At 42.6% G+C, this 14,137-nt stretch overlaps 1 long non-coding RNA gene across 2 annotated transcripts in view; it reads left to right on the plus strand.

Annotated features, from left to right (window-relative positions):
- Window positions 1–14,137, plus strand: part of LOC109447697 (uncharacterized) — a 64,535-nt gene that overhangs the window by 42,715 nt on the left and 7,683 nt on the right. For both annotated transcript variants that reach the window (XR_002137399.2, XR_012490191.1), the window contains exons 3-4: window positions 4,218–4,284; window positions 10,954–11,082. This is a non-coding gene — a long non-coding RNA (uncharacterized LOC109447697). The remainder of the gene's footprint in view (window positions 1–4,217; window positions 4,285–10,953; window positions 11,083–14,137) is intronic.

The following is a 14,137-nucleotide window of genomic DNA, read 5'->3' on the forward strand; positions in this document are numbered from 1 at the left end:
CTCTGCACTGACATAACTCAGAGGCCGTCTTGGGCTGGAGGACGCCACTGATACAGTCCCCTTGGAAGTGGGTGGCCCAGCAGACAAACAGGGTAAAGCCAGGGCCCTACATCTTATGTGGGAGAGGCAACCTTCCCCTCACTGGTGCAGCCAAGGCTGACGCACGTGGTGCCCTCCACGACCTGATGGGCTTGGGCCAGCCTCTTCGTCCGGTGGCTACCACATCCTCTAGTTCAGATCTCGCCCTTGGCGGTAGGTCCTTCAGTGGACGGTGGAGCCTGACGGTCAGGGCATTCCCTCCAACTTTGGCTGGAGCACTTACACCGTGACTTGGCATCTTTGCCCGCCATGCAGAGTCCCCAGGGCCCAGAGCCCAGGACGGCCAGTGTAAGGTCTGGCATCCCAGCCTCCGAGGTGGCAAAGCTCCCTTTTCACCACCCAGCCTTCTCTTGAACCTCATTGAGATTTTATTTTAGGAGGCTCGTTGCTCCTCCCCGTTGTTAGCCTTGGATAGGACCTAAGATTCTGAAAGATGACAATGTTTGAACCTGGGGAGAGCAGTGGGGTTCTGCATTCCCCCCAGGAGAGATCCATGAGGCACTTTTCCCAACTGCTGGATTCCCTCTGTACATTTCATCTCATCGGAACTCCAGCTCATCTGTGATGGCAAAGTTTGGAAGACGGTTTTGTCCCTTCTGTCCTATAATTTCTGTCCTAAATTGTTAATTTATTGAAGCATCAAAGAGCAAGGTAGCTCACGAGAAGGCGACTTAAGGGATTGTTTTCCTCATCCCCCTGCAGCCAGGTAATAGGGCACCAGACACCCCTTGCAAAGAGAAGACTCTTGACCTTTCTCTGACCTCCCTTTTTATCTGCATGATGGGTGTGTGAGGCCCATAAATCAGCAGAGCGCCCACCTCCCTCTGATGCTGTCACTGACACTGGATTGCTATGCAGAAGAGACTGGCTAGAAGAAAGGGTCAGAAAACCTTAATGTGTTCACAGAGGTGACGTTTTGTTGCTTCCACTCTTCAAAATTTCTCCAGTTCCCTCGAAAAGTTGATTATTTTTTAAAATTGTGTACCATTTTTTTCCTCGTGGGCGAATTCAACAATCAATGATATGCTTCACTGAGTATGTACATCCCTTTTACATATTTCAAAATAAATGTTTAATTAAAATGTCAAGGTTATAGCTTATGTGGCCGGAGTGGACAGGGCTCCACCTCCTCCCTCAGCCCCTCAAAGTAACATTTAAAATATGTCCTATAATTAGGAGCAATTATAAATTCCAATTAAAAAGGAACCCACACAATCCTGAAGATATTTTTCTTTGATGTTTCTTGCTTTAATTTATGTGCTTGTTGCACCAAATTGTCTCTGCTTCCTCAGATAGGTTTCCACACAGAAAAGGCTCCCAAAATTGCAGGGAGAAAGGCAGACCAAGTCTGAGAAAAAGTAGTAAAGTTCGTTCAAAAGGGTTATTGCATCTATAACTTCTGGACTTGCTGTTCATTGATTAGAGATTTAACCTCATGCTTTGTCCTACTCAGACTGGGATTTTTAATTAGGATGTCATTATTACACAGATATACTGAATGCCAAATTGATTTTCGAGACCTTTTGAAATAATAGCACCACTTGTGCAAAATGAAAATCATAATAGATTATTGACTTCCACAGGAGTTTTGATCCAAGGGCACCGCCCCACTGTCAGCATTTCCAATATTTTTAGTTTCATGCAAAGAGACACTCATAATTAGGCTTATATTAAAAGTTTGTGCATATTGACTCTGTGTTATTAATGCAGATGGCATCACATTGATTACCCTTGAATTATAATGGCAGCAACACTGCTTGTTGCTGAATTGTTTACATACCATTAGCCTTTGTCTTTTGTTTTTGTTTAATTTAAAAACTGTTCTGATTCATAATGAGTAGCGTACCTGAGACACAAGATCAGAGTTTCACCAATATTCTTGATTCATAGCAAGCACCCTTCGTGGCTCAGTCGGTTTTTTCAGGGTGCTCCTAGTTCAAGAGAAACACCTACCACTTCTGTTTATTAAGTAGTCAGGTCCAAACAGCGTAAGTATGTATGTCCTAACAACTTAGTCGGCATAAAACAACACATAAATTGAAAGAAAAAACATTATGTTCATTTGATTCTCGAATCAAATACCTGCAATTATTTTCTCGCAGGATGTGAGGTGAGGACCTGCAGTTTCTCCAGCCTTGGGATCAGATCGGACCCTGCCACCCTCATTTCCTGTTCCATGTTGATTTTTATATGGTTCTCGCTTTTTAACACAGCAACCACCGAAAACCGAGCTGCACAAAAATAGGGCGTCATTGAAAGAAATGTAGCAGAAATGTAGATCTAATGTCGAAACTGTGAGGGATCTCGAGCTAGTAGTTTGCACAGTGTCTGACACATGTTACTGTGTTTTCCTCAAAAATGTAAAACGTCAGGCAGCATCCCTGTGAATTCACTGTGGCACCCTGGGTGCCTCGGCACGCAGTTTTGGAACCATCACACTAGACTCAAGTTTCTTAATGTTATGGGATATATTTTATCATTTTATTCTCAGAGTCTAGTGCGGTAACTAAGGTACTCAATAAACGTTGTTTAAAGAATGGTGCTTTTTGTTATCACTTTTCTTGTTTCCATCATTTTAATGCAAAGTATGACAGTTTGGTAGCATATACCCAATGCACCCATCCAGTCACCGCCAGCATGTAAGGTTGTATTTTTCGCACATACTCAGAGGGCTTAAGTAGAGGAAATTGATGAAAAGTCGTGTCTATCTGAGACATTTCGCAGAAACTTCTCTGGGAAGAAAGCACTGAGGCCCCTAGATGTTCTCTACACCTGGGAAAATGCCTAAAGAGCCCCCATCACCTGCTTACTCCCAGAGGCACTGGAAACACACAGAGGGGTGAGTGCTTAGACCAAAGGATTCTTTGAACTACCTGAGCTTATTCCAGTGTGGATGGAGGTGGCTACATCCAGAAACGGAGACCTTCATCCCGGGCCTTGCCCTCCCTCTGAGCATGGCGGCCTTTGCCTGTGGGTCTCATGGATGCCGCATGCCACAGAGCACAGCCCTGGCTGAGGAAGCACACTCAGCGGTATGCCTGTACAGCAGAATATACTCAGTCTTCAAAAGAAATGAGATCTGGTGCGACATAGACAGACCTTGAGAACATTGTGCTAACTGGAAGAAGTCTGACACGCGAGGCCATGTATTGTCTGGTTGCACTTACATGAGCTGCTACGATAGGCAAATTCATAGAGACAGAAACTAGAATCACGGTTACCAGGGCTGAGGGGAGGGGAAAACGGGGAGTTAGTGTTTCATGGGTACAGGATTTCTGTTTGGGATAGTAAACATGTTCTGGAAATGGTTAGCGGTGATGGTTGTGTAAGTTTGTAAATGTACTTACTGCCACTAAATTGTACACTTGAAATGGTTAAAATTGTAAAATTTCTGTTATGTACACACACACACACACACACACACACACACGTGCCCAACCTGGAAAATGAGATTTGCTTTAAAAAAATTACACCCATCAATAAAGGTTAGAAATGCAAAATCCCCACAGACACTATGTCTCTTAAGCTACGAAATGCCCAGTCAGGACAGGGGTTCACAGACTTTCTGTAAAGGGCCAGATAGTACGTATTTTAAGCTTTATAGACCATATAGTCTCTCTTGCAGATACTCACCTCTGCCCTTGAATTACAAAAGCAGCTACGGGCAATAAGTAAATGTGTGAGCATGGCTGATTTCCAGCAAACCTTTACGCACACTGATCTTGGATTTCGTCAGATGTGCACATATCACAAAACATTGTTCTTCTTTACCAAACAGAGGGCTAGATTTGGCCTCTAAGTCGAAGCTTGCTAACCCCTAAACTAGAACCCCAAATCAATGTTGAGACAATAACACTGATAATGTGTGGAATCCCTCCACATATTAGATGGTTTTCTACAGTGGATGGGAAATTTCACCTTTGGAAAACTTGTTAGTTTGTGGATCAGCTAGAATAAGGAATTCTAGGATTGAGTAAAACCTGGACTTGGCCCTCATTTCCTGAACTTTTGTCCCACTACTCAATCAGGGCAGCACGATGGCCCTTCAATGCAGGCAGGGAGAAAATCCATTTGATTCACTACAGGATGGAAAAAACACCTTTTAACATTTCTTGCAGGATTATTTCTACTGAAACAGAGACCTTCAAAGAAAAGGACACTGAATCGTGGTGGGATTTATGAAAGGTAAGGGGACTTTTCAGTGCTACTAAAATAAAGTGCTAAGCTTTTTTGTTTTTTTAAATCACTAATGGCAGACTTTTTGGAAGGGGATTTCAGGAGAAAGGAGCAAGGGAGAATCCCAACACTACTAAAATAATACGATTCAGGCAGCTGCCTCATTGCACATATGCCGAGATTTGTTGGATGGACAAAATCTAATGCAACAAATTTAATTGAACACCTATTTTGAGCTAAGCACTGGGAATACAAAGTTCTTGAGAAAGCCGTATTCTGAGTTGGGTTTTGTGTGTGTGTGTGTTTTTGTTTGTTTGGTTGGTTGGTTGGTTGGTTGGTTGGGGTTTTTTGGAGGAGGGATTGGGAGAGGAGTCACAATGTGTAAATACCAGAGTTGCTAATGGTAAGGACTTGAGTTTTTATCATGGCTATTCTTGTCCCCTGGGACCCTTAAGCAAGAGGCATTTCTTCTCATAGCAGCCACTGATGTGTGGAAATGGAGTCTCTTGTCCGTTGCTCCAGCAGCAGTCTGGGTAATGGACTGATGGGTGCAGTGAGCAGTGTTCTCTTTGTCTGCACGCCCATAGCTCTCATTCCAATGGCCGAGAGCACCCTTGAGAGGTGAGGGCTGCTGAGGGGTGCGGCACCACCAGCCCTCACCTCGGCTGCCTTCTTGCGTTTTGGCTTCTTCCTCTAATTCTTAACATCTCTCTCTTTGATTCTTGGATTTCTCTCCCCATCTCTGCATTAGAGGTCTCTATGTCAGCTCATGATACCATTTTGTCAACACATCGAACAATAATAGTTCACAGTGGGCTCTAACTAATTTAAATATTTGGTTCCAATGAAGACAGTCGTAGCCTGCATGTCTATCTGAGCGCAGAGAGGGTTTCCGTCATTAGTTCTAACTTGATTTCCCATAAAATAGGAGGCCATTTGAGTAAAATGATAGTTGGAAAAAAATTTTTAAACAGAACCAGCAAATAAACATGGTCTTTATGAGTTGTAACTTAACCTCCAGCTGATGTCATGTTTCATGTTTCAACTGCCAGAAAATGCCTGACATCTATATATCAGGCAGATTTATGGAGACTTCAGGGTAAGAGTTAAGAGGATTCCTTAAATAAGGATAGTGTGTTGGTCTGGGGGTAATTTGGAGCCTCTGTTATCCCCAGATTGAAATGTGCACATTTGGGTAAATTATAGGAATGTGCCTTTTCACTTAATCGCTTTTTTATGTTTAAAAAGTCTTCAGATCTGGGAGATGAGTGCCTGAGAGCAGAGAGAGTGAGAGCAAGAACGAGCAAGAAAGAACTCAAAATATGGTTCTCCTTTGCCCCTATTTGGTCATTGATATTGCTCTGGCAATAGAAAAGAAAAGAAAAGAAAAGATCCTGCATTGCAAAGCTCAGAATCATAAACCACACACGGGCCTTCCCCAGGCGTCGGTGGCAAAGTGGTGTGCGGGCCTCAGGGTAACCGCTGAGGTGGCACCCTGGTGGTTTCCTGTCAAGAAATTCCTCTTGGATCTGCTCCATTTCAGCAGTTACCCCCCAGGGACTGAGCTTTCCAAACGTAAACCTCTCCTTATATCATACAATTTGGTGGTCAATTAGCCTAGAAAAAAGGATTCTGAAATCACCCCAGCAAAAATGACTCACTTAGTTTTGACGTGCATTGTCTGAAGTCAAGCTTCTCCAGAGGTCTGCTCACTCCGATGAATAAGAGTAAGTCACACTCGCTGACGTAGCAAACAGGCCCAAATCTCAGTGGTTTAACACAGTAAATGTTTGTTTCTTATATTGGAGTCCTATTAGGTGTTCAGAGAATGGCCCTCTAGCTGGTGATTGAAGTACCCAGTTTTCTACCCTCTGGTGACTTTGCTATCTGCAAAAACTTGAAGTACTCCACTAGATACTCGGCGTCAGTCTGGAAAAAGAGGAAGAGAGAGGAGCATACATGGGAGGTTTAATGGACCGTTGGGCAGATTCCATCACATAGCACCTCTGAACTGCAAAGGATGCTGGAAAATATAGACTGGTTTCCAACCTTCATCAGGATGCAGATGCCGCAGGACTGCTCTGCTGAAAATGCCTGCTGGGATTCCCTGAGAGACAAAAGGAATGGAAATAAAGGACAAAAAACGAAAGTAGCTTTTTAATATTTGCATTTTATTGTTGACAATGGGCCTCATTTCACCCAGCCCTCACACCAGTCCTATGAGGGAAGCAGGACAAATACTGTTATCACTACTGTAAAATGGGACTCTGAGAGGGGCAGGGACTTGCCAGTGCCCTGGCTCACAAAACTAATAAGCTACAGAGCTAGAATCAGAACCCAGGTATTCCAGTGTTGAATTCGCGGTTTCTACCACTGGATGAAATTGTTGGGCTGCGTGGTTTGGGAGGGTGGGGGAATCTCCTCAAGAGAGCGAGCTGGGGACTAGATGGAATTAGAATACTATTTCTGGTTCCATCTAAGTGTTGGTTACGACTACCTCATAGCATGTTTGATGGGTGGGGCATCAAATTATTTCTGTTCTCTGGTTTGAAGCTAAATGCCAGCCTCATTCAGAGGTCCAATCTCTGTAGGCCCTTTCTATTTACAAAATTAAAACATCATTTTTCATTGTGTTACGTTAATATAAAAATATTAATGGTTAGGATATCGAGATGGAAAGATGTCACCTCCCATCCATGGCTCAAAATAAATGAAAAATAGTTTTAAGAAGAACTGAAATATTTAAGAGGGTTAGGTTAGGAGCCTTGTGTGTTAATTTCCACAGCTGGCACAATTGTAATAAAATGTTTCATCCTTCATGGGAAAGAAAAAGCTCAAACCCCTTTGCTCTGGATATGCAGCTCCAAAGAAACGTTGCAAGGCTTCATAATCATGATTTCAAAGAGGTTTGTGGAAATGTTTCATTAATTCTTATAAAGAAATCTTTTTTTCTTAATTTTTTCATTAACTTCAGACATTTACTTGCAATTACATTTGTTCCGTGAATAACAATGACAGAAATTAATAATTCATAGCTTTTGTCAAGGAAAAAAAAAATTTTTTTTAAAAAAAAGGACAGTTGTTCAATCAAATGCAACTTTAAATGCACAATCTCGTTTTAAATAAGACTTTAAAAATAAATAATGGGGACTGTTATTGTACTTCCTATAACCCTCCTCTTTTCCAAATTATATCTATGCTCTACCCAGTGACATGAAATCCTGGGTTGTTCAGAGCACATCATGAAAATAACAGGTTCAGATCTGATGTTCTGAAAGGGGAAACTTGACTTCAGCTCAGAATTTGTGGCGCTGACTGGATCCTGGGATATTGTGGTGAGTGACAGGATCAGGGCACAAGGAAGCTGAAAGGGTCCAAAGGGCATGCCTTCCTCACAGCCCCTCTGACAATTGGGGAAATGCAAGTTCAGAGAGTGAGTCTTTCAAGTTCACACAATGAATTAGAAGCACAGATGGGCCTCCAGCGTGGGTCACCTGACCCTCAGCCAAAGCTCTCCCAATCTGTGAGACTATCCTCAAGGCACCTACCCACCAGGGCCTGACAAGTGGCCACCTGTGGCCATTGGATTAAGGTGTCCTACGCCGACCAAACCTTCCATCCCAGCTGCCTAACAACCTACCTGACATTCTGCCATTTCTGAAGACTGGTTCCTTTGGATTATGAAGACTTTTAAACATGATGTTTCCCTTGTTCAAATGAAACACTTGTCACTGGAAATCAACTTAAGTGGAAAGGAGGAAACGATACCAAGGCCCGGCAGAAATAGGGTGAGGGGAACACAGACAAATTCTTCATTCAGGCCTATAGGCAGTGGATGAGGTGGGTACGTCCCGTATCTCTTCTCTCCCTACCTGTTCTTATCTATGAGCAGTAAAATGCTGGCTGGCAAATCAGTTCTACCCCTTCGTTGTTCAAAAAGATGACAATGGAATCTGTCTTAAAAGCAGAGAAATACCAAATCTTGAGAAACTTCCTGGAAATTGCTAGCCCATCAGGAGGGTCCCTGGGAAGGGCTAAGAATTGAATATCACTTACTTTGAATCTTGACTCGACCAGCTATAAGTCCTATGCCTTGAGAAAATCACGACTAAGATCTCTGAGTCATACTGGCTCTGTCTGTAAAATGGAAATGTATTGGTTAGCTATTGTGCTATAACAAACAACCCCCTGATCAGGGCCTTAAAACAGTAGCTCTTTGTTCTCATATTTCTGGGGGTTAGATGTGGATGCTTTGCTTCTCACTGCAGTGTCAGGTTAGCAGGGGTGGCTCTGCTACTTGTATGGGTCGCTTACCCCTCCTGGAACCAGCAGACTAGCTGGTTCCTCCTAAGGTGATGGCAGAAATGCAAGAGGGCAGGAAGAAACACGTGTGGCCTCGTAAGACCTAGGCTCAAAACTGGAGCTGGCACTTCCAACTGTATACCACTGGCCAAAGTAAGGACATGGCCGAGCCCAAGTCAAGGGATGAATTCTGCCCCAAATGAAACTAGGTCATGTGTGGATGAAGCCAGGGCCCCAAAATTTACCATGGGAGAAGCTAAAAGTAGTTTTTCACTGCATTATTCTGACAGTTAGTTAAGAAAGTGTATATAAAAGTGCCCTCTCGGAGAATGACAGGGTCCCCAGAGGTGGGTGTGTTTTTGGTCTTCTACTGGTTGAAGCAGCAATGGTGGATTAGGGGCTAAGGATTTCCCTTTCTGCTTTGGGCAGCTGTTTAGGGGCTGTCTCCTAGAGGTGGGGAAATGTGTGGTCTTCCTGGATCCATCAATTTCCTGCTTCCACATACAGTATTGACCCTCATCTCACACACAAACAGAAACAAATGGATTTGATTAGTAAATACTTTCATCTACATCCTAATTGAAGTCCTAATGGGACTTCCTTGTTTTGGAAAATCCCATTTTAATGCACAACACATCAGGTAGCCACGAGAATTCCCTCTCCCCTCAAAACCTGGCCTGCCCCTCCCAAACCTGGGGGTTACCCACCACTTTCCCAGGGGCACATCAGTCTGATTCTAGACTGACGCGTCCAGGCTCTGGGCTGGAAGATTCTCCTTCTGTTTTTGATTCATACCGTGAACCACTTAAAATGAGGCAGAGGACAACCCCTAGTGGTCCCCAGTCCAGATGTCTTCCCGCTGTGGACCTGTCTACTTCTCACCAGGCTTCTGGAGATGCAAAGTGCTCTCTCCCTGGTAGAGACTGCTGCAGCTGAACTAAATTGTAGCTGAGGAGGCCACCATTTGGCCATCTGAAAAGTCTGACCAGTTGGCACATTGTTGTCTCCAAATGAGCCGGCAGGAAGCAGGTTTCCTAAAACTTGGTTTTAAAGCACTTAGAACAGGAAACCATTCCCCATGCACGTTAGATCTCTCTAATGACTGACTAACTAGAAACAGGCTATCTTAATACTCTGCCCCGAGCCATTACAAATGGCTTTCTTTCCAGACTTCATTAGAATATTTACTGTGATTTGGATAGAAGACTTTTGACACTGCAGTCATAAAATTTACAGGGGACCTTTTTTTTTCTTTTTCTTTTTTTTTCTTTCCCTTCAGTCTAAGAAGAAATTTGGAAGAAGCTGGGAAACCCTTCAGCTCCCCCAGCCACCAATCTCATTCATTAGTGGTCTTCGTGTCTCGTGACCTCTAGTTAAGAAAATAAACATCCCTGTGGTAGTCCAATAAATTGCCTTCAAAAAATACAGCTAGATCTCTCCTTTGTCAACTCCTGCCTCTTTCCTATGTATGTGGCAAGAAAGAGAAAGTTCACAGTGTGTGCCGGTCCTTGGGGTACATTATGTTACTGAATCTTTGCAACCTCGTTGTGACTGGGCAGACCATTGTCCCCATTTCACCTCTGAGAAAACTGAGGCCCAACGTTACCAAAAGTCATCCAGCTAACAAGTGGCAGAGCTGGGACTGGATGCATGTCTCCTGGAAACACAGCTCCTGTCTTCCTACTTCACTACTTGTGCAGACCCAGTCTACACAGGCAGTGGCGACACTGTGCAAAAGAGGTGTGGACCCACTTCCACCTCGTTTTAAATTCCATGCACCAAGTACCTTCCTAAACATTATCAAGCAGAGCTCCAACAAGGCTGAGGTTAAGTCTTCATCCAGAGACATCGCCGTGGGCAATGTGTCACACTGTTTGCAAGAGAACAACAGTTAATATTTGCAGTGGTGGTTCTTGAATGGTGACAATGGCCATAAGGGAAACTAAAACAGGTGAGTGAATAGAGCATGATATCAGCAAGGAGAGGGGTGGGAGAGACACCGATTGTGATTGTGCAATCGGGGAAGGGTTCTGGTGAGGGGACATTCAAGTAGAGATCTGAATGAAGGGAGGGAGAAGGCAGCTATGCAGATGTGTGTGGGAACATTCTAGAGAGAGGAGACAGGAAGGACCAGAGCTCTGGGGGGGGGGGGGGCACAGGTGGTGTGTTTGACAAACAGCAAGTGGCCCAGGTGTCTCTGAGGATGTCCCCATGGTCTCATGTTACATGAATAACTTCTTGAGCAACTCAAAGTTCTTTATCTTCACTGCGTTAACACACCAGAAGTCTGCATTCCTTCATCACATGATTTATCCCAAGTCAGAAACATCGTCCCCGAATCTCACTTTAATGCTACGCCTTTGGTTTTTGTCACAGGATACATGGAGAAGGTTTCTCCACTCTCAGTAATGCTACGTGGAAGACACAGTTCTGTATGATGCTCTGTGTGGCTATAAAGAAGAAAAAAATGGTCTCTCCTGAAAACAGTGCCAAGACTTTCTCATGGTAAGTAATAACGAGCACGTGACCTATTGTGTTTCTCCATTTTTGCCTTGATTCCTAGGAAGCTCGATGTTAAATTTGATATTCAATTAAAACAACAAAGTTAGCTTTCAAGGCATTTGAGCCTTTTTCATGCTCAGTTGTATATCTGCTTTTCATTGAATCCAGTCTCTAGTCCTTTTAGAACTGGTGTGTAAATACCACATGTACATAATATCATGTAGGCCGAGACTACATGTATTGACTCATCTCAAAAACATAACATTTATAATCAGCTCATTGGATGTTTATTTCCTTTACATGGACACCTACCATGTAACCAGATTGGATCAGAAAAGAAGGAAGAATCATTGCTGTAATTGAGATGCTAATGCTCCCCTTGAGTGAATGAATCAATGAGTCATATGTCCCAGTACCCATGGCCTTGTGTAGCCTCTTCTCACATGAACACTGGGCTTGGCCATATGACTTGCTCTACCGTGTTTCCCTGAAAATCAGACCTAGCCAGACCATCAGCTCTAATGCGTCTTTTGGAGCAAAAATTAATATAAGACCCAGTCTTATTTTAATGTAATATAAGACTGGGTCTTAATATAATATAATATAATATAATATAATATAATATAATATAATATAATATAATATAATATAATATAATACCAGGTCTTATATTAATTTTTGCTCCAAAAGATGCGTTAGAGCTGATGGTCTAGCTAGGTCTTATTTTCAGGGAAACAGTAGTAAATACTCAAGAAATAGAAACTCTAATTATTGAACTATGCACAAACTATATCTTTCAAAGTTGTGTTTGGGTTATATTTTTTAAATGTTTCGACTTGTGTGCTTTGTTTGAGACGCTCCAAATCTCTGGTTCAAATGCTAGCTTCTAAATTCATCTTAAATTTTAGGTCATGTTTGGGGTGCTCATTACCCTAACTCAGGGAGATTCTGTAGGGCACATGAAGTTAGCTGAGCAATGTTTAAATTATTAGCTTATTTCTGACTGTACATAATTTGTTAGAGTTATTACACAGTTGTTTAACGTATTTTAAATATGACCGAGCATTCATCCTCTCCTGGGTAGGTGATTTCAAATCTTAATTGAATTGGCTTTGGGTTGTTTTGGTCCAAAGTTTAGTGAGCATTGGCTGCAAAACTCCAATGCTTGTTTGTCATTTTCTTCAGAAATATTTGATCCCTCCTACTCGTGTCCTTTTGATATCAGATTCAATAAACACACCAAGCCAACAAACAAAACCAAAAAATCCAATAAATCCCTTCAATTTAGAGCCATGTTTAAGAAATCCAAAATCCATTCCTTCTGACCCAATGATTGATGATACACTCCCATTGCTGCCCCTTAATGAGCAGGCCAAACAGGAACTCTAGAAAGGAGGGGCTGTGGGGAAGCCCAAACCCTGGCCCTCACTCCACGGCAGAACAGAAGCTCTCATCCCCAAACCCTGTATTTGTAGGTGGACATTCACTTTTTTAGAGGAAAGGTCCTCCTAAGACTCAGTGTACTCTTTCCTACAACTTCCAGCCTTGCTCCTAGAATCCAGCCAACTCTGTGGTCTCCATTGAAAAGCCAGGGAGACTCACAATATTCTACTTGTCTTTCGTCTTTTGGTGGCCTTTCTTTTAGATGAATGATGTGAACTACGGGGGAGGAAAAGGGGAAAGGTGCATTCATTGCAGTAGACCCCAGTCCTTTTCGAAGGATTCATATCTTTATCCCCTAGTATGACTTAAGCTGGCTCCCATTCATTTCTTATTTTGTCCAGTCTTATTTTGGCCTCTAGTTTGGGTACACGGGCAAGCAAGACTTCCTCCAGGGAACTCCAGCCAACTTCAGGTTTCTATGGCCTTCTCTTTTCTGTCCTTTCAAGAGTTATTTTACAAAAGACTCACAGGTCTCCAAATCATACATTTCCCAACCCTAAAATTTGACCAAGATTTACAACACGAGGCAGCCCTGCCGATGAGAGAAATGAACCAAGTACCTTAATTTTTTTCTTTCCATGATGAAAAAGCCACAGTGCTTTATTTATTCTCCAGCTTGGCTTTGAAAAGAAGCCTGCTCCCTTTGCTGACAAAAAGGAGACTTCAGGGATTCCATTTCTCAAGTTATTTACCCTTGCAGGCATCCTCATTCCTGTTCATCTCATGCTATTTAACTAAAAACCATCCTCGCAGGCTTCCTGTAAGTCCCCTGTCCCTCAGAAGCTTGTCACAATCATCTGGTCTGCACATCTCTCTGACTTCTTGGAGCACTGAACATGTATTTTATTATTTTGGTAATGGATAACATATTGCTTTGTACTTATTTCTAATTAATGTTCAGTGTACAGGTGCCTCAAAAACCAAAAGCAGGTCTTAAACTCCTTCTGTTCTTTGTATGGTAACTCTCAGAACAGTGCTGATATAGTAGATGCCCAGTGAATGCTTAGGCTGGAATTCTGTCATGAATGTTTCAATAAATTATATTTATGGTCATAGAAGCATTAAAGGTAAAAGGAGGTAGAAAGGAAACTCAGATACTTCAGGAGTGATTCATTCCAGTGAAATGATCATATGGATCCTTGATTTAAAGACTCCTCAAGTCATTAGGATCGAAAAAGCCTCATCTGCTACAGATCTCCGTCCAGTCATGAATTCTTACTAATCTTTCCTAAGAAGTGATTGAAAGAAAGCATTTTCCAATGTGTTAAGATACGCATAGTTATCTCAAAAATTGTAAACAAGCCAAAAAAAGAAAAGAGAGCGAGAGAGAGAAAGAGAAAAAGAAAAGAAATAACTGTTCTTCGTGATGAATCATAGTATATGTTACACAGACGTATTTAAAACATACACACGGACACAGTAGGAACCACGTTTTGTGTTACTTGCTCCAAGTGAAATTCCAAGTAATTGGTCAGTGGGCTTAAAAGCGCTGGGTACAGTGAATGTTTAATGGCCTCACACCTGCCTTCCCGTAAAGCTGCAGCCTATTCCTGTTCTGTAACCTTTAAAGCTCGCCACCAGCAATTTACTGATGCAGCCAATTAGAGGACAAAGG

The sequence above is a fragment of the Rhinolophus sinicus genome, linkage group LG11 (genome assembly GCF_036562045.2).
Source record: "Rhinolophus sinicus isolate RSC01 linkage group LG11, ASM3656204v1, whole genome shotgun sequence".
Taxonomy (NCBI): Eukaryota; Metazoa; Chordata; class Mammalia; order Chiroptera; family Rhinolophidae; genus Rhinolophus; species Rhinolophus sinicus.